The following is a 20582-nucleotide window of genomic DNA, read 5'->3' on the forward strand; positions in this document are numbered from 1 at the left end:
TTATTTTTTCTTTCTACTAGAATCAAGGTGATGGCAGTTAACCAATGTAGTTTTAAAAAATATAATTCTAGTCTCAGAATATTGTTTCATTTTCTTATTAAAATATCATTGACCCAATAACCTGATTTTCATAAGGAGCAATCTTATTCTTCCAGGTTATGAACTTAGAGCACTTATGTTCATGTAATTACAAATGATCATATAATTGGAGTGCTTCTATTGCCATCAAAAAATTCAACGTAGAACTCATGAGTTGTTTCTGTCAAATGCAGGTGAAAGAGTTGTACCCATTCTAGATATTAAAGGAAGGAAGGCGGTCTTTGTAAACTATCCCATAGAATTCATTTACCAGAATAAATCTAGGTTGCACTGGGAGCAATATATCTTGAGACCACTGTAAAATAATCCTGCATAGAAATAGTCCTTTGGTAACCATGACATTAAGAATAGGAGAGTGGGGCTTATGTTCCATCCTCAGGCTATCATGCATTAGCATGCAGCTCAATGGGGAAAAGAACACTCTCCTTGTTTACAGAAATTTTCAAGGAAAAGAGCAATTTCTATCTAAGGAGAAAAAAACCACGAAGATTAGTTTTAAATCATTACTTATATATAGACTAAGGATTTTTAAAGAGGCAAATAGCATATATATTTATTAAAACATTAGAAGTTCTTTTAAAAAATTAAAAATCAATAGTCAGCCAGGTATGTCACAGAATAATGCATTGGAAATGCACTTCAAAACTATCCTGAAAATTGTCATGTCTGAATAGAAAGAATATATATATGCACTGTAATTTTCTTGTAATCACCTTCAGAAAACTAATTTTCTGGCATGATGCCTACATTTTGAGTCAAGGTCCTTTAAACTGATTTGATATTCAATTCTGTCCGGAGAATTTTAGGAAGGTCTGTTGACGAAAAGGTCCACTCTATTGTAAGCAGTTCAAGGTCTAGTGGCAAATATGGACTTTAAAAACAAGTCCGACATAAATACAACAGAAGCTGGCACAGAGACCACATCTTTCAGAAGCAGGAGAATCAGTTAAATCTGAGCACACTGTGAAGACACTGAGTCTGGAAAGATGATAGAGTGGGCAAGCAAACGAATGCAAATCCCATGAGAACAGGCACATGTCTATTTTGCCCTGTTATAGACAGACCGGAGCACATTCTATTGCCTGACACAGAAAAGGTGCTCAATAGATATTTACCAATGAATAAGTGAATGCAAAGCATGAGAGAGGGGTAGACATTCTAATTAGAGAGTACATCTCATTCAATGACCCAACTCTGTAGACAGCAGGCTTTCCAGAAACTTCTTCAGGACAGGTGCTAGAGGTGAGCTGTGCATTGAGTGCAATGGTTGAATAGATTGGGTCAAATTAAGGACTACTCTTCATGCAATGCAAAAGAGTTTTACAGTTCATTTTATGGAAAATAGGGAGTCTGGAAATTTGTGGGCAGCACAACATCTGCCTTCAGGAATCTCACTCTGTTAACAATGTTCAGGCAAAGGGGATATAGGCCCCTGAGCTTTTTGATTAATCAGGCACTAGGGATGAAGAAGAGGAAGGTGTAGAAAATGCCTCCATTGTTCTAACCTAGGTAATGGTAGACTGAGATACAATAGATTAGGATAGGAAAGGCAGAGGCCAGTTAACTTTTCCATGGAGAACAGTAAGATAATTTGGTTGCATTTTAGGTAATGAAGATTTGATCTGAGTTAAGGAGTAGAAAGCAAGACTGACTGCCAATCCAACAGCTTTTCTAGAACCCAGCACTTAAAAATTCAGCTTTATATAAAAGAAAAGTTAAAGGACTTTTTTTTTTTTTTCTGTAAAAAACTGGTTTTTATAAGAGGTTGCACAAAAGGATTATTTTGTGTATAGTACTTTAAGATATGTTTTGATTTTTAGCAATTATAACTCTCTTTTTAGGAGTAAACTTTACAGTTTATGTTGTGATTATAATGAACTGCACCTGTTCTTTGCCAGGTTTACTAGGTATTTTAACACTATGAGATTATACAGAAAAAACTGCAATTTATCTAGCTATAAAATATAAAGGACATTTACATTTATAATGTTTTGGTCTTCTGTCATGTTTGAGTGGATAGGGTATTCTACTTAATCAAAATAAATCCTATGTAGTTTCACTTTGAACTTGACATACAGGCCAAAGGAGATCTAAATATTACTTCCTGTTGGGGGAGAGTGATTTAAAGTATATTTCAACAATGATGTAAGGTTTAGATTTTTTTTGATAATTTGCACCATTTTGTCATGTTCCTTCCAAAAAAATGAATTTGATTTCTAGTGAAAACTGCAATTGAATCACCATTTGCTTAGTACAAGGATATTTCTTTAATCCAAATCCCTGAACAAATCCAATTAAATAAATCCAAGATGACTAATAACTTTACATCATTTTTTGAAAATTATATTTCTTTCCAAGGACAATGGTATACATACTGATCCAGATGAAGTTTGTTATGTGGTAAACTGAAAGTTCCCAATAAGTACAAGAAAATTAAGAATTACACCTAAATAAATTTAAATCTACAATAACAATAATATTGGTAAAATATATATATACATACATTTAACATTTGCTCAAATGCTTCCTTGTTGACGAGGCCTGCTCTGACTTCCCTATTTCATTGTGGTTGCCATATCTGGCACCCCTCCTCCTACTGTCTCTGCCCAGCTTTTTCTAAAGCACATCTCTATCACCTTCTTATAAACTGTATAGTTTGTTTAATTTCTTTTTATTTTGTTTATTGTCTGTTTCCTCCACCAAAACAGAGTTCATTCACTTATTATGTATCTTAAATATCTGAAACAGTGCCTGACATAAATAAACTTTTAGTAAATAATTGCTTAGTGAGTTGATAATTTTAGATATTTTCTCTAATTGAGATTATCCCTGCAATATATATATATGTATGTATGTATATATATATATATGTATATATATATATATATATATATAAACTATAATAAGAAAAGAAGCAAGTAGATAAAGGTTTAAAGATAAAACTATGGCTTGTATTAATTTTATTGTAGGTGGAAAGATAAAAAATGGTTTGGAGCTCAAATTTGTCACCCTGAAAATTCTTGTCAGTGGAACTACAGAGTTTTCATGCAGATGATAGGAATGATCATTTGCTGCTGCTCCTGCTGCTAAAGGTGATAATGATCATGTGTTGCTGTTGAAGATGATAGATATTCAGTAGTGTCTCAGATTCCTGGAAATTATTTAGGAGAATTCATATCTAAGAGATACATTCCTATCCTACACGTAAAAAGAGATGTTTTCCATGACTCACTATGTGACATGGCAAGAACGCTAACAGGGCTTCCTACTGGTGTCTGAAAAAAAAGTGGTGGATAGATACATAGTCCATCAATCCTATACTACTCTCTGAAAATAGCTGAAGTGATTTTAGAGAGGAAAAGGAACTGGGAAAAGAAAGGATGACCTCGAAAGAATACTGACAGTACATGGGGGAATCTATATATCAGCTAGATAAATAGATTAGCCATCATTCTTATGTTTCCATGAGACATGAGCTCTAGGTATCCAAAAACCAATTTGCAGATACCAAAAGAGGAATCACATTACTAATTCTTTCCCCCCCAAATAAACCTTAGTGTCATTCAAAAAGACACCTCAGAATTTTACTCTAGCTCAATGTCTAAACCTCCAGGCATCTTCAAATGAAAGAAACTGGAAAATCAGTATGCTTTTAATGAAAAATCTGAGATAATTGTTTTTCATTCATCTAATATAATTTGGTGTTCCTCAAAGGGAAGAGTTCAAAGAAAAATATCTTTGGACAAATTTCAGCTTGTTTTTTATTAAGTGCTATTTATTTGGGGGTGAAAATGCTTATTGCAAGAATTCAAGGGGCCTGGTAAGTACAGCAGTGAGCATGTTCTTAATATTAAGAATGAGGGACATTAGTTTTGCCAAATAAGGAGAAAGCAATTACAGAACATCAGGCCCTTAGAACAAATATGGAAAAAATTATTTTAGCTTGGATTACAGAGGTACTATAGGCAAGTATTTTCTTATTGATTACTCTTCCCTTTTCCTAGATTGGGTGAAATTCAGTGACAAAGTCCCTTTCAGTGTCACTCAGTCTTCACTTGACACAACTCAGACATCTCCTTCTACTCAACCAAATCCTGTTGTTCAGAGACAGTGTTTATAGATGAGATAAGCAGGGAAAGAGAGTGAGACTACCATACACCTTTTAAGAATCATAGCGATTTGCTAAAATTTTGTTGAGAATTTTTGCGTCAATGTTCATTAAGGATATTGGTCTGAAATTTTCTTTCCTCGATGTATCTCTGTCTGGTTTAGGTATCTGGGTGATATTGGTTTCATAGAATGAGTTTGGGAGGGTTCCCTCCTCTTCTATTTTATGGACTACTTTGAGAAGTATTGGAATGAGCTCTTCTTTAAAGGTTTTGTAGAACTCAGCTGAGAACCCATCTGGTCCCGGACTTTTCTTTGTTGGTAGACTTTTGATGACCTCTTCTATTTCATTGCTTGAAATTGATTTATTTAAGTTGTTTATGTCCTATTCGTTCAGTTTAGGTAATTTATATGTCTCTAGAAACTTGTTGATGTCTTCGAGGTTTTCTGTTTTGTTGGAGTATAGATTTTCAAAATAGCTTCTAATTATGTTTTGTATTTCACTCGTGTCTGTTGTCATATTTCCTTGTTCATTCCGAATTTTAGTAATTTGAGTTTTCTCCCTCTTTCTCTTTGTTAGCGTGGCTAAGGGTTTATCAATTTTGTTTATTTTTTCAAAGAACCAACTATTTATTTTGTTAATTTTTCTGATTGTTTCTTTTGTTTCAATTTTGTTGATTTCGGCTCTGATTTTAACTATTTCCTGTCTTCTACTACTTTTGGTGTTGGTCTGCTCTTCTTTTTCTAGGGCTTTGAGCTGTAATGTTAGGTCGTTTATGTGTTGATTTTTACTTCTTTTATTGAATGCGCTCCATGAAATAAATTTTCCTCTAAGTACTGCTTTCATAGTGTCCCAAAGATTTTGATATGATGTTTCTTTGTTCTCATTTACCTCTAAGAATTTTTTAATTTCCTTCCTAATATCTTCTGTTATCCATTCATCATGTAATAGCATATTGTTTAATCTCCAGGTGTTGGAGTAGCTTCTGTTTTTTACTCTTTCATTTATTTCTAATTTCAATCCATTATGATCTGATAGAATACAAGGTAGTGTCTCTATCTTCTTGTATTTGCTTACATTACCTTTGTGGCATAATATATGGTCTATTTTAGAGAAGGATCCATGTCCTGCTGAGGAGAAAATGTATTCGCTCTTGATTGGATGGTATATTCTATAAATGTCCGTTAAGTCTAAATTATTGATTGTGTTATTGAGATCTATGGTTTCTTTGTTCAGTTTTTGTTTGGAAGATCTGTCCAGTGGTGAGAGAGGTGTGTTAAAATCACCTAGTATTATTGTGTTATGGTCTATTTGGTTTCTGAAACTGTGGCATATATATACAATGGAATATTAGTCTGCCATGAGGAATGACAAAATTATGGCATTCACAGGCAAATGGATGAAATTGGAGGATATCATGCTAAGTGAGATAAGCCAATCTCAAAAAACTAAAGGACAAATGATCTCGCTGATAAGCAGATGAGGACATATGGGGGTGTAGGAGGGGTTAGTGTTAGGGTTAGGGTTAGGTTTAGGGTTAGGGATAAGGAGGGTGGTAAGAATGGAGGAAGAAAGGAATGTATAGAGGGAAAAGAGGGGTGGGAGGGGAGGGGGGAAGGGAAAAAATAACAGAATGAATTAAACGACATTGCCCTATGTAAATTTATGATTTTTAATTAAAATAAAAAAAAGAAAAAGAAAAAAATAAAAAAAAAGAATCATAGCAACAGTTCACAGATGAGACCTCTCTTTAAATTTCAATTTTGATTGACATCAAAGACTTAGTTTGATTGATGGCAATACTTTATTGTGTTTCCATAAACATTTTTATTAAAGAAATTATTAACTATTGATGATATATTATCTCTCATGTATCTTTAGTTTTGCAAATTAAAAAAATGTAGTTCTTCACATTCTATGTTATTGAAATATTATTTAGCCAATAGCATGAGCTTAGCCATGTTGGAAGCATCCATACTTTAATCTATCCATACTATAAACTTCCCACCCTACATAGCTTATTTGAAAACTGTATGTTGTTTCTTAAAAATCTGATCAAGGTATTCCTATGCATCTTCCAGAGGTATTTTCTTCTTTTTTTTTTTTGGGTGCTGGGGGATTTGAACCCAGAGCCTCATGCATGCCAGGCAAGCACTTTACCACTGAGCCACATCCCCAGCCCAGAGGTATTTTCTAGTAAAGGAACTTGTTTATTTTGTCCCAAAATTTTTATGTATTTTAATTATGAAATATTTTATAACTATGCACACCATAAAATGTAACAGTATTTTAAAGAATAATAAAATGAATAAAATGGTTATATACCATACTTCAGCTTAATAGAACATAACAATTTCTAGAAATCTCCGTGAACCTTTATCTGATTCCATTTCCTTTCTCACACAATCACCTCTACATTCTCGCAAAGATAGCCACATTCCAAAATTTTGTATTAATCAATTTCTTGTTTTCTTTTTGGTTTTACCACTTATACTGTTTAGGGCGTGGATTTTGCCATGGCAACAAATACCTGAAACATCAAAAGTTTCAATAAGCTAGAAATATGCTGGTATCATGGCTCCTTATCAGAATGACCCTGGCTCTTTCTGTTTGTACTTGGCATCCTCATTATTGAACCCTTTGGTCCAAAATGACTGTCCTATCTCTTCCTATCTATTCAGGAATCAGCTAACAGGCCCAGCAAAGACAAAAGTATAGGACATATGTAGTTAGGATTTCTTTTCTTATTCCCCTGGCTTTAGGAATATTATGATTTTCCACTTCTGCTTGAATTAGATGTAATTTTCTAGGAATTCATGCCAAAAATACCCAGCTATTTCTTTTGTCTACTTATCTATTTAACTTGTATAGTACTTAGGTATGTTTTAATTTGAAATATTTTTACTCATGCTTTTAAACATTTATCCAAGTAATCTTTTCAAAAATATTTTTATTTTATTAATCTTACAAGTCTTGTCAAAGACCCAAATGTACGTCAGAGAATGTCTTTTGGTGTTAAACCCTAAGTTTCTGTCTAAATAGAAAGGTCTTTCTAATTTTCAAAATATGTTTTTGTGGTTATGGAGTGCTAGGTTGACTAATATTTTCTTTCTACATTGAGATATATTTCTATTGGCTTTTTTTTTTTTCTGTGAGTAGTTAGCAAGCTGACAGTTAAAGTACTACTCTTTTGTAAGCAATCTTTTCTCATTGATTAAAGATTTATGTGTGTGTGTGTTCTAGAATTTCATTTTGATAAACATAAAAATATATTCCTTCCGACTCTGTTCATCAATCTTTTCCAACAATTGTTGAGAATTCTCGGGTGTCATTTCTTACTCTTCAATTTCCTAGTTGTCCTTATTCTTTCCCTCTGGTTTCCAATTAAATCCATATGAAGCGTTCTCACTTTATCTTCTAAGATTATTGACATCTCTTTTTATTTTCATTCTCCTTGTCTTGCTGGATTGAATTATCCATAATAACTTGGATTTATCTTCCAGTTCAGTTATTCTCTCTGAAGCTATTTCTATTTTGTTTTGCCTATTCACTGGGTGTTTAAATTCCATTTGTCTCTTTTTAAGATTTGCTTGATAATTTCACCATCTCTTTCTCTGTGCTAATATTTTCAATCCCTTTTCTAAATTAATTAGACATAAATAAATTTCTTATGTTTTGTATCTAGTAACTGGAGCGCTGATGTCCTTGTTGTCTCTCTCTTTGACCATTTTTGTTTTCTGATGGGTCTCATTTTGTTGTCTTATTTCCTCAAATGTTTTGTGCTAGTTGAAATGCTCGTTTTTTTTTTTTTTTTTGAAATTTCTATGGAAATTATTGAATTCCTGGGTTGCAACCGCATGTAAGAAGTTTTAGTTATATTATTGTTTTTCTTTCAATACCCAGGTGATGCCACTTTATGCTAAAAGTCATGCTCACACTTGGAATTTTCAGAGGACTTCATATTTTCCCTTAACTTAGTCTGACATTTCCTTGCCCTCTATTTCTGTAAAGTATGCCAGCTTTTTGAATGTTTTTCCATGTGATTCACTCCTCACAGTTGACCTTGGGCATTATGTTCCATTACAAATTCTCCTTGCAGCAATATAAACTGAAACCCTCACGTATAAACCTTCTTTATCACTCTCTTATTTTAAATTGCCTAGTTGTACTTTATTTGGAGTCAATACAGATTCCTTACTTTTGTATTAGTTCAGTGATGCCTTTTAGAAGATGATTTTAATATTTTAAATAGCATTTTGTTTATCAGAGTATCTGATTTGTCATAATTCTGAATCAATAAATCTCCTATGTTATCCATATAACGATTTCAGTCAGTTTTACCACTACAGAAAGAATAAGGTTTTCTTCAGTGTGTTGTGTGTGTGTGTGTGTGTGTGTGTGTGTTGTGTTTAGTTAAGAAACTGCTGCAAAGGAAGCTTGTTAATAGTTAACATTTAGGGTAACACCATTTTGTAAATCAATCCTTGATTTAATTATTTTCAATATTGCTGAAAGAAATATAGCTTTATGAAGAGTTCTTATGCCTTGAATGCTAAATTTTAAATATCTTCATTCATCTTACTCTTACTATATAAGTTGATATCCCAATTCACAATATGTCACATAGTTCTTTAATAACTACAGTAGATATAAATCCTATTCCAAAGAGTCTCCTTGATCATTTAAATTTTATTACAGCCCCTCTGTGTTGTTCAGTTTATTACTGCACAGATCTCCACTAGATCTTCATGAAAAGCTCACACCGGGGGGAAGGGAAGAATCTTCTCTTAACGTTTTCTTGTGTTTTATTTGTGTATTAGTTTCATTTTGTGATTTTGTCAGAGAAAGAATATTCTTATAGAAGTCATTTAAAACCTTGTGCATTTTATGGGAAGCTTGATTTAATTAGAAGTAATTAACATAATCCGATATCTGTTTAACTGAGTGCATGGAAATTCAATATTGCAAACAAGGGAGAAAGGGACCCAGTGTCTCAATACCTCTGCACCCTCTGGAGCTTCTACACTTTCCTCCCCTTTATTCTTTACATCATCCACCAACATATGAGTCTATCATAAAGGCTCCAAGGTCAATCTATGCATTAGTTATTAGTAAAGATTTAATTTCTTGGTTTTTAAATTAAAATATACAAATTGCATCTTCCATTAAGATGGTTAATTAAACAGGCCCATTTACTTCCCTTTTATTCTGACTATCCATTAATACAAGAACAATAAACTTTTTAAGTCACAATCACAATTATATAAATATCGAGAGAAGAGATGGCAATGAAATCATTTTGGAAGTTAGAAAGTAAAAATATGGGTATAAAAAGATTCAGCTATCTATGGACATGAATACTAAATCAGTATTAAGGAAACACAATAAATAATCAAATTTACATAGCAGCAGCCTTCAAAGTTTTTAAAATGTCAGAAAGTGGGAGTTAGAAAAAATTTGCTTATGGAGCACTTAAATCCCCACATGTCTTCCCAAACTCCACATGGATGCCACTCCTCCTCCTCCACCAAACAGAAGTCTAATCTTTAGACGTGCAAAAAGGGTAAGGAGAACCAGACAGCGTTCTGGGTCCAGGAAGAATATCACAGTTAGAGCTGGGGCTCTGAGTGAGGGCTCACTTGCTGAATGTCATGAACCCTGCCTTCTGGTCCACTCCTCCCTGTAACCAGGTCACTGCCCTCCAGGTGTCAGCAGGCAGCAGATCAGGAGATTCTTCCCTGGGGAATGCACTCAGCACCAGAGAAATAACAAAAACATACTGACATTAGAATTTTTCAAAAAACAGGCCAGTCAGACAATACCCAGTGAAGTTCACAGCCAACAAATTCCAAAAAACATGTACAGCATCTCAAGCAAGTTTTCACTGCCTTAAATGTGAGCAAAAATTCCTGGATACCTGAAGAAAGCCTCAGGCATGAAACAGTCCCAAACAAACAAAAAGAAAACAGCTACTTGCCGGAAACAGTGTCTATGCAAGAAGATGAACACATGAGAAAAGAAAATACCATTATTCAATGCAGAGAAGTAAATGAAGAAATTGCATTCATAAAATACAAATAGCATTCTATAAAAGAAACAAGAAGATGAAAATGTAAAATATATAAATAACATGATACACAAATATATAAAATACAAATCTGAAATGCCAAGATGAAAAAATAAATGAATGAAAAATTCAGTAACAAAACACAGAGAAACAAGATTAAGAAAATAATAGGAGTTTTAGGAAAAGAACAGAGAAATAGAGGATTTCTTGAAAATGCATGGAATTTTCCATGATAAAAGAATATAAATTCTATCATTAAACACCTACTGGGTGTCTGCAAAATGGATGAAAAGTATGCACACGGGGCAGGTCTATTTGAAATCTCTGAACTTTCAGAATACCATGGGTAGAGAGGGGACCCTAAAAACTTTTAAAAGGGGGAAAACTAATTCCTTTAAAAAGACACAAAATACTGAATGCTGAATACTTTTCTGCACAACACTTCTCTGCACAACACTGGAAACTCAGAGACCTAAGAAGAAAATGCCTTTAAAATCCTGAGTAACATTTATTTCCAGCCTGTAATCAATGTGCAGCTAAAATAGCAAAAGAATAAGAGATTGTACTAACATCTATTTAGCTTTTTGTAGTTTTGGGGGTGGAAAGGGGAGAAATGACAAGTTTTAGGAGAGGCAAGGAAACCCTGGAAGGAATGTTGCCTAGTCAATGAAATTGGTAGACTATTTAATGTGGTTAAGGTATCCTATCACCTCATTGTTTTCAGAGAAGATCTAAGTAACTAGGGACTATCGGGGACGTATCTAGTGGTATGCACTTTAAAAACTAAGCAAGTGGGGGAGAGGACAGGAAAATACACACACACACACGCACACACACATAATATTATTTGATGATTTTAATAGCACTCTAGACAGCACACTGAAACACTGAACTCTGCTGTAAGTAAATTCATGGTTCTGTTATAATATCAAGATGATGGACACACACAAAAAATGAGTACATTCGGTGAAGGAAGCTCTGAAAGAATCTAAATGTACACCACCTAAGATAATGTAAAATCAGTTGTAATGCCTGAAACTGAGAAATCAAGATATGGCACATATGAATATTATTAAGGTAAATGCAAATAAACATCCAAAAATGACAAGCAGCTATTTTTGGCAAGGAGAAAATGGTTTAACAGAATCTAATGTCTTTTCTAATTATCCCTTCATAGTTATTTAAAATATAACTAGAAACCTTAATGTTTTCATATCACACTTAATTAAAGAGAATTATTTTTTACAACCCATGGAGATCATTTGTTTTGCCCAGGTTGATTCACCTAAGCACCAAAGTTGGAAATGTGTAACTTGCCATTAAAATCTGCAATTATGACCACCAGGTGGCAAAAGTGAGTTATAACTGGGCCTGTGGGATTTCTGTTCTGACATATGATGATGTCATAGGATTCTGCATTTGGTCATATTCTAGTCAAAAAATTTTCAGTTACTTGGAAGAAGATTTGGAAGGCATACTTGAAAAGTCTTAGATGTCGCATATGTGCATGGAAGAAGAATTAATGAGTGGCAGTATTGGAATTGAATAAAAATGCAGTAGGTTACAATTGTGGTAGAAGCATATTATTAAATGCAAAGTCTTAGATGTAGAGTTAAAAACTTACATGAGTAAAGGAAGGAAAAATTATAGCAGAGAAAAATTACTGAGAGGGAACTCATAAACATGAACTTTGGCTTCAAATGTGTGGTGACTAGCATCATTTTGTTCTCCTGAAAATTAGTTCTTTGTACAAGGTCCTCTCTAAATACCGATCTACTGTAAAGTCTCTGTTTCTTTTACATGTTGATAAACACTTTCTTATGATTGTAGACGATAAAAAATATATCCAGGTCAAATACCCTTAATAATTCCATTATTAAGAAATAACTATTGGAGCCCGGTATGGTGGTGCAAGCCTATAATCTCAGCCCCTTAGGAGACTGAGGCAGGAGGATCTCAAGTTCAAAGCCTATCTCAACAACTCAATGAGGCACTTTGCAACTCAGGGAGACCCTGTCTCTAAATAAAATATTTAAAATGGACTGGGGATCTTGCTCAGTAGTTAAGCACCCTTGCATTCAATCCCCAGTACAAAAAAGAAAAGAGAAGAAAGAAATAACTATCGGAAATATTTTGACATATGTATTTCATTTCGAGTCTATTTCTAGGCACATACAGGTATGTGGATATGCTTTTTGTTTTTAAGCAATTACATTCTGTATATTTAATTTCTCAGAAATCTCCTTACAGATTGCATGAACACTCTACCTATGACAATGTTCTTCTAGGATAAAATGCATACATACACATACACATACACACACATGCATGCATGCACACACATATACATAGGTGCACAACAGATTCCTCCTCTACTTTTTGAGAAATGTAGTGACTATTTCATTTTCCTGGTGTCCTATATGGGTCCTCAGGGTCAGGGTCTAAGTTTCTAATCTAAATTATTTATTTCAACCTGTTCTTGGGCTATGGCCAAATCCTTGGTCTTAGGTTGAAACTCCTGTCTGAGCAGAAGATTAAAGACTAATTTTCTGTAAAACTCACCTCTTTTTTTCATAATTTCAGCACCACTAGCCGACTCAATTAGTGGCTCATCTAGGGCTTACCTGAGAGCTGTATTTTTTGGCTCCGTACTCTCTACAGCTGTCCTCAATCTTTACTCCTTGCTTCAGTCTCATCTCTTCAACAAGTTCAGCCCAGCAATCACATGTCCTTGGCAAAAATAGTAAATCCAAACATAGGAGGCTCATGTTTATTGTCGACATATTAAATTGCGCATCTCCAGTTCCTCCTCAAGAACACCTCCTCTTAACTTAAATTTGCATTATTATCTTTTAATGTTACCATTTACTATGGAATTTGAATTTACTCTAAATTTTAATGCCTGCCTTAATCATACATATTTGCATAAACATCAATTTATGTGCAGTAACATTAATGTGCATTAGTCAGCGTATTAAAGGTGTTTGTATAGAAAAAGTATAGTAAATCCATAAGGAATTAATTATTTTCTGTTTTGATGTTTTTTATGTCTCTCAAGACATTTTAATCATGGTTTTATGTGTGTCTGTATGCAAATATTTGCAGGTCTGCTTTTATAAGTTATTCAATTTTTCTTTAACTGTATTCTTACAAATTAATGTCAATAAGAAATTATATACACATTACCTTTTAGATGTCCATTCTTATCAATTTAATAATATTCAAATTACGCATCACTTTTTGATTTGTGTTTGATGACTTTCCTATAGTAAAATATTTAATATGTAAGTGCTAAATTTCAGTTGTCATATTGTATCACTCATCAGAATTTTTATACTTATTTTGCCATTCTATTTACATACCAGTTTTGCAAGTTTTTAATGGAAATTTGTATCACATGGAAAATACAAATCATTTCCATGTAAAAAATATAAGACAAATGGAGACATTAGTAAATTTATTCCTTTTGGATGAAGAGTAGATACCTCTGGGGGTTGACCTTTAAGTTAATTACAAAAGTAAAAGGTAAATTATAATCCAAAGCACCATCCCTGCAATGCTAAATGTCGTTCCCAAACCCATGATGACTTTTAGGGAGTAGTAATTTTTTCCTTATTGTGATTTTGCCAAAAGATTTTACTGTGCCAGTGTTACAGAGAGCAGGCTTATCTGTATGGAGCAGACCAGTGATTCTATTCATTCTCCAGAAAAGAGAACCCTGTACTCCATTGACAGGCATGTAAATTGGTGTGGTCATTATGAAAGACACTATAAAGCTTCCTCAAAACAATAAAAATAGTACTACCATATGGTCCAGCAATACCACTCCTGGATATCCAAGAGAAATTAAAGCGCATAGCAAAGAACTATCTGCACCCCACATTCGTTACAGTACTAGTCACAAAAGCCAAGATACCGAAACAACCTGCTAACTTAAGGATGGATGGAGAGAGAGAATACTGTCTAGGTTAGTTTGATAACCTCCTCCTTGTGGGTTTCCTTGCCCCAATTCTTGCCCACTCCAGACCTACCCTACATACTACAGCCTTAAAAATTATCCAAATGTATCTAAAGTACATATTAACACCCATATACACACATGCACAAGACAACAAGTGTTCTTAAAAATTTTAAACACATTTGCATTTTTTTAAGGCTGCAATATGTGTGGCAGATCTGAAATAGGTAAGAATTGATGCAAGAGGTCTCATAAAGACCTTAATTGAGTAACCCAGGTCAGGGGTAAGGTTGACTTAGGCCACAGTGGCAGCAGTAGAAATAGAGAAAACTGGAGAGAGTCCACACATTTTTATGCAGATAAAATTGACAGAAACCAGTGAGATAAGGAAGTGAATGTTTTTAAGGAGAACAAGCAATGCGGCACAGTGACTGAAAGTGGACTCCGAAGCAAGACTACAGGGTTTCAGAGTCCAAGTCTGCCATTTTAGGCTCTGTGACCCTGGAAAATTCATTTAACTTCTCTGTGCCTCATGTCATTTGTAACATGGTATAGTGGTATTACCCACTTCACTGTGTTATAAGAATTAAAATTTTTATCTGATTTTAATTTAGTATGTTTGTAGCATACTAAAGAACCACATAGTGCTTGTTACTATGGTGATGCTAATGCCATTGGCTTGTATAGGTAAATATGAAGAACTGGGTTTGAAGAAGGAACTCATGAGTTTTGTTTTGAATATTTTTGGATTGGAGTTTCATTAAAGGCATTCAAATTATATTGAACAGTCAATTGGATATATGGGTCTAGAAGGAGTCTGGGCTGAAGACAGAGTTTGGTGGTCTAATATGTCACTAAATCAGTGAAAACATGGTTTTTAAAGGAGAAACACTAGAATAAGAAGAGACAGATGACTATAACATATTTCTGAAAACATTTAGTTTTAAGGAAAAATAAAGAAAAAGGCATTGTCAAAGGAGATGAAGTTAATAATCAGAGATACAGAAGAAAAACCAGTAGAGTGAGATTTTATAGAAACCCAGAGATTACAGTGGGAAAAAAGCTGCTGAGAGATCTTCAAAGCTCATCCTGAAAAGTACCAATGGGGTTTAGCAATGTTGAGGTTATTGATAATCATAGAAAGTATATTTGAATACTTAGAATGGAGAGATAGATTGAAGGGGTTAAAGAAATGGAGTGAGTGAATGTGGACCTTAGTCATTTGGCTTTGAAAATGGAGATGAGGTAGGGCAGTATTTAATTGAGAATAAGTTAAGAAGGGCTTCTTTTTTTCTTTTGCAAAGATGGCTTGAAAATTATTAAACATTGATGAAAATTCTAGTAGTCAATAGGGGAAGGTTTCTGAGAAGACCCAAGAGAGAGTTTGGAGGAGAGACATTGACACCAGTATGTCTGCAGAGAAGAATGAGAGGTGGGGCAGAAGCAGGTAGATCTGGGTGACACCATTGTCTGCTGATTTCTGTTAACTCTGTGAAAGCAGGAGGCAAAGCTACCTGTGAAGTGTGAGAAGGCACATCACGAGATGTTAAGACAACGAGGGGTTTTTAAATTTTCTTGTGAAGACAAGTAGAGTAACTTGGTCATGGTCAAAGAAACACAACAGAGGAGGGTCAGTGTGATACAGCAGTTGACATTTGTGACCATGAACGTAGGGAATACAGTCTGCTGTACTGTGTGAATAATTTTCACCAACAATGATTGTCTGTTCAGTGGTAGACATGATGTCTAGAGAACCAAAGTTGGAGTTTTGATAAATAACTACTATTCAAAGAAAGTCAAGGCAAAGTTTAGAGTTTTTAAAGAAGATTACTTAATGGGCTTACCATGGAATCTAAGCTGGATGCAGAGCAGAGTTTATAAAGGGGCAAACCAATCCAGTAGGAATAACGGGATGCTTCTGTGACTAGACTTGCCAATGGTGTTGGAGAACTGTATGAATGGTAGTAATTCAACATGAGGAAAAAGAAGAAACTGTGGTAAACTGCCTGATTTCTTAGAGAAAAGAGTGGTCAAGTAAGTCATTATAATATCAAGTATGCACATTATACTCCCACAGTCAACTACTGAAGAATTGAGAACAAGAAAATTAAAAAAAATTTTTGATGTTTTTTAAATTATTTTTTTATTTTTACAGATTGCATTTCGATACATTGTACAAAATGGGGTACAAATTTTCTTTTTGTTGTTGTTGTAAACAAATGGGATACATGTTGTTTCTCTGTACATGGCGTAAAGGCACACCATTTGTGTAATCATAAATTTACATAGGGTAATGTTGTTTGATTCATTCTGTTATTTTTTCCCTTCCCCCCACCCCTCCAAGCCCGCTTTTCCCTCTATACAGGCCTTCCTTCCTCCATTCTTGCCCCCCTCCCTAACCCTAACTCTAACCCTAACACTAACTCTTCCCTCCCCCCATTATGTGTCCTCATCTACTTATTAGCGATATCATTCAACCTTTGGTTTTTTGAGATTGGTTTATCTCACTTAGCATGATATTCTCCAATTTCATGCATTTGCCTGCAAATGCCATAATTTTATCATTCTTTATGGCTGAGTAATATTCCATTGTGTATATATACAACTGTTTCTTTATCCATTCATCAATTGAAGGACATCTAGGTTGGTTCCACAATCTGGCTATTGTGAATTGAGCAGCTATGAACATTGATGTGGCTGCATCTCTGTAGTATGCTGATTTTAAGTCCTTTGGGTATAGTCCGAGGAGTGGAATAGCTGGGTCAAATGGTGGTTCCATTCCAAGTTTTCTAAGGAATCTCCACACTGCATTCCCAGAGTGGCTGCACTAATTTGCAGCCCCACCAGCAGTGTATGAGTGTACCTTTCTCCCCACATCCTCGCCAACACCTGTTGTTGCTTGTATTCTTGATAATCGCCATTCTAATTGGGGTGAGATGGAATCTTAGGGTGGTTTTGATTTGTATTTCTCTTATTACTAGAGATGTTGAACATTTTTCCATATGTTTGTTGATTGCTCGTAGATCTTCTTCTGTGAAGTCTCTATTCATTCCCTTAGCCCAACTGTCGACTGGATTATTTGCCTTCTTAGTGTAGAGTTTTTTGAGTTCTTTATAGATTCTGGAGATTAGTGCTCTATCTGAAGTATGATTGGCAAAGATTTTCTCCCACTCTATAGGCTCTTTCGTCGCATTGCCGATAGTTTCCTTTGCTGAGAGAAAGCTTTTTAGTTTGAATCTATCCCAGTAATTGATTCTTGCTTTTATTTCTTCTGCTATGGGAGTCCTGTTGAGGAAGTCTGGTCCTAAGCCGACATGTTGAAGAACTGGACCTACTTTTTCTTCTATAATTTGCAGGGTCTCTGGTCTGATTCCGAGGTCCTTAATCCATTTTGAGTTTAGTTTTGTGCATGGTGAGAGATATGGGTTTAGTTTCATTCTGTTGCATATGGATTTCCAATTCTCCCAGCACCATTTGTTGAAGAGGCTATCTTTTCTCCATTGCATATTTTTGGCACCTTTGTCTAGTATGAGAAAATTGTATTTATTCAGGTTTGTGTCCATGTCCTCTATTCTGTACCATTGATCTACCTTTCTATTTTGGTACCAATACCATGCCGTTTTTGTTACTATTGCTTTGTAGTAGAGTTGAAGATCTGGTATTGCGATACCCCCTGTTTCACTCTTCCTGCTAAGAATTGCTTTAACTATTCTGGGTTTCTTATTCTTCCAGGTAAATTTCATGATTGCTTGCTCTATTTCTGTAAGGTACATCATTGGGATTTTAATTGGAATTGCATTGAATCTGTATAGCACTTTAGGTAGTATGGCCATTTTGACAATATTAATTCTTCCTATCCAAGAACATGGGAGATCTTTCCATCTTCTAAGGTTTTCTTCAATTTCTTTCTTTAGTGTACTGTAGTTGTCATTGTAGAGGTCTTTCACCTCTTTTGTGAGATTGATTCCCAAGTATTTTATTCTTGTCGAGGCTATTGTGAATGGGGTAGTTTTCCTGATTATTCTTTCCAAACATTCATCACTTATGTATAAAAATGCGTTGGATTTATGAGCATTGATCTTGTAACCTGCTACTTTACTGAATTCACCTATGAGTTCTAAAAGTTTTCTGGTGGAATTTCCTGGTTCCTCTAAGTATATAATCATATCATCAGCTAATAGGGATAGTTTGAGTTCTTTTTTTCCTATTCGTATCCCTTTAATTTCTTTGGTTTGTCTAATTGCTCTGGCTGGAGTTTCAGGGACGATATTGAATAGAAGTGGTGAAAGAGGGCATCCCTGCCTTGTTCCAGTTTTTAGGGGGAATGCTTTCAGTTTTTCACCATTTAGAATGATATTGGCCATGGGCTTAGCATAAATGGCCTTTACAATGTTAAGGAATGTTCCCACTATCCCTATTTTTTCTAGTGTTTTGAGCATGAAGGGATGCTGTATTTTATCAAATGCTTTTGCTGCATCTATTGAAATAATCATGTGATTCTTGACTTTAAGTCTATTGATATGGTGAATTACATTTATTGATTTCCTGATGATGAACCAACCTTGCATCCCTGGTATGAAACCCACTTGATCATGGTGCACTATCTTTTTAATATGTTTTTGTATGCAATTTGCTAAAATTTTGTTGAGAATTTTTGCGTCGATGTTCATTAAGGATATTGGTCTGAAATTTTCTTTCCTCAACGTGTCTTTGTCTGGTTTAGGTATCAGGGTGGTATTGGCTTCATAGAATGAGTTTGGGAGGGTTCCCTCCTCTTCTATTTTATGGACTACTTTGAGAAGTATTGGAATGAGCTCTTCTTTAAAGGCTTTGTAGAACTCGGCTGAGAACCCATCTGGTCCCGGACTTTCCTTTGTTGGTAGGCTTTTGATGACCTCTTCTATTTCATTACTTGAAATTGGTCTATTTAAATTGTGTATGTCCTCCTCGTTCAGTTTAGGCAATTCATATGTCTCTAGAAACCTGTTGATGTCTTCAAAATTTTCTATTTTGTTGGAGTATAGATTTTCAAAATAGCTTCTAATTCTGTTTTGTATTTCAATCGTGTCTGTTGTGATATTTCCTTGTTTACTCCTAATTTTAGTAATTTGGGTTTTCTCTGGTCTTCTCTTTGTTAGTGTGGCTAAAGTTTTATCAATTTTGTTTATTTATTCAAAGAACCAACTATTTATTTTGTCAATATTTTGTTTCAATTTTGTTGATTTCAGCTCTGAGTTTAACTATTTCCTGTCTTCTACTACTTTTGGTGCTGGTCTGTTCTTCTTTTTCTAGGGCTTTGAGCTGTAGTGTTAGGTCGTTTATTTGTTGAGTTTTACTTCTTTTATTAAATGCGCTCCATGAAATAAATTTCCCTCTAAGTACTGCTTTCATAGTGTCCCAGAGATTTTGATATGATGTTTCTTTGTTCTCATTTACCTCTAAGAATTTTTTAATTTCCTTCCTAATATCTTCTGTTATCCATTCATCATATAATAGCATATTGTTTAATCTCCAGGTGTTGGAATAGTTTCTGTTTTTTACTCTTTCATTTATTTCATTATGATCTGATAGAATACAAGGTACTATATCTTCTTGTATTTGCTAACAGTAGCTTTGTGGCATAATATATGGTCTATTTTAGAGAAGGATACATGTGCTGCTGAGAAGAAAGTGTATTCGCTCTTGGTTAGATGGTATATTCTATAAATGTCCATTAAGTCTAAATTATTGATTGTGTTATTGAGGTCTATGGTTTCTTTGTTCAGTTTTTGTTTGGAAGATCTGTCCAGTGGTGGGAGAGGTGTGTTAAAATCACCTAGTATTATTGTGTTATGGTCTATTTGGTTTCTGAAATTGAGAAGGATTTGTTTGACATACATGGATGAGCCACTGTTTGGGGCATTGATGTTTATGATTGTTATATCTTACTGATTTATGCTTCCCTTAAGCAGTATGAAATATCCTTCTTTATCCCTTCTGACTAACTTTGGCTTGAAGTCCACATTATCTGAAATGAGGATGGATACTCCAGCTTTTTTGCTGAGTCCATGTGCATGGTATGTTTTTCCCCATCCTTTTACCTTTAGTCTATGAGTATCTTTTTCTATGAGATGAGTCTCTTGCCAGCAACATATTGTTGGATCTTTCTTTTTAATCCAATCTGACAGTCTGTGTCTTTTGATTGATGAATTCAGGCCATTGACATTCAGGATTATTATTGGGATATGATTTGGTTTCCCAGTCATTTGGTTCATTTTTTAAATTTCATTTATTTATTTATTTATTTATTTATTTGACACGACTTGGTTCCTCCTTTATTTGACAATTCCTTTAGGATAATTTCTCCCTTT

At 34.4% G+C, this 20582-nt stretch overlaps 1 protein-coding gene across 2 annotated transcripts in view; it reads left to right on the forward strand.

Moving 5' to 3' along the window:
• SLC13A1 (solute carrier family 13 member 1) overlaps nucleotides 1-20582 on the forward strand; it is an 88882-nt gene that overhangs the window by 32397 nt on the left and 35903 nt on the right. The window lies entirely within an intron of this gene.

This window comes from Sciurus vulgaris, assembly GCF_902686455.1.
Source record: "Sciurus vulgaris genome assembly, chromosome: 8".
NCBI classification, from domain to species: Eukaryota; Metazoa; Chordata; class Mammalia; order Rodentia; family Sciuridae; genus Sciurus; species Sciurus vulgaris.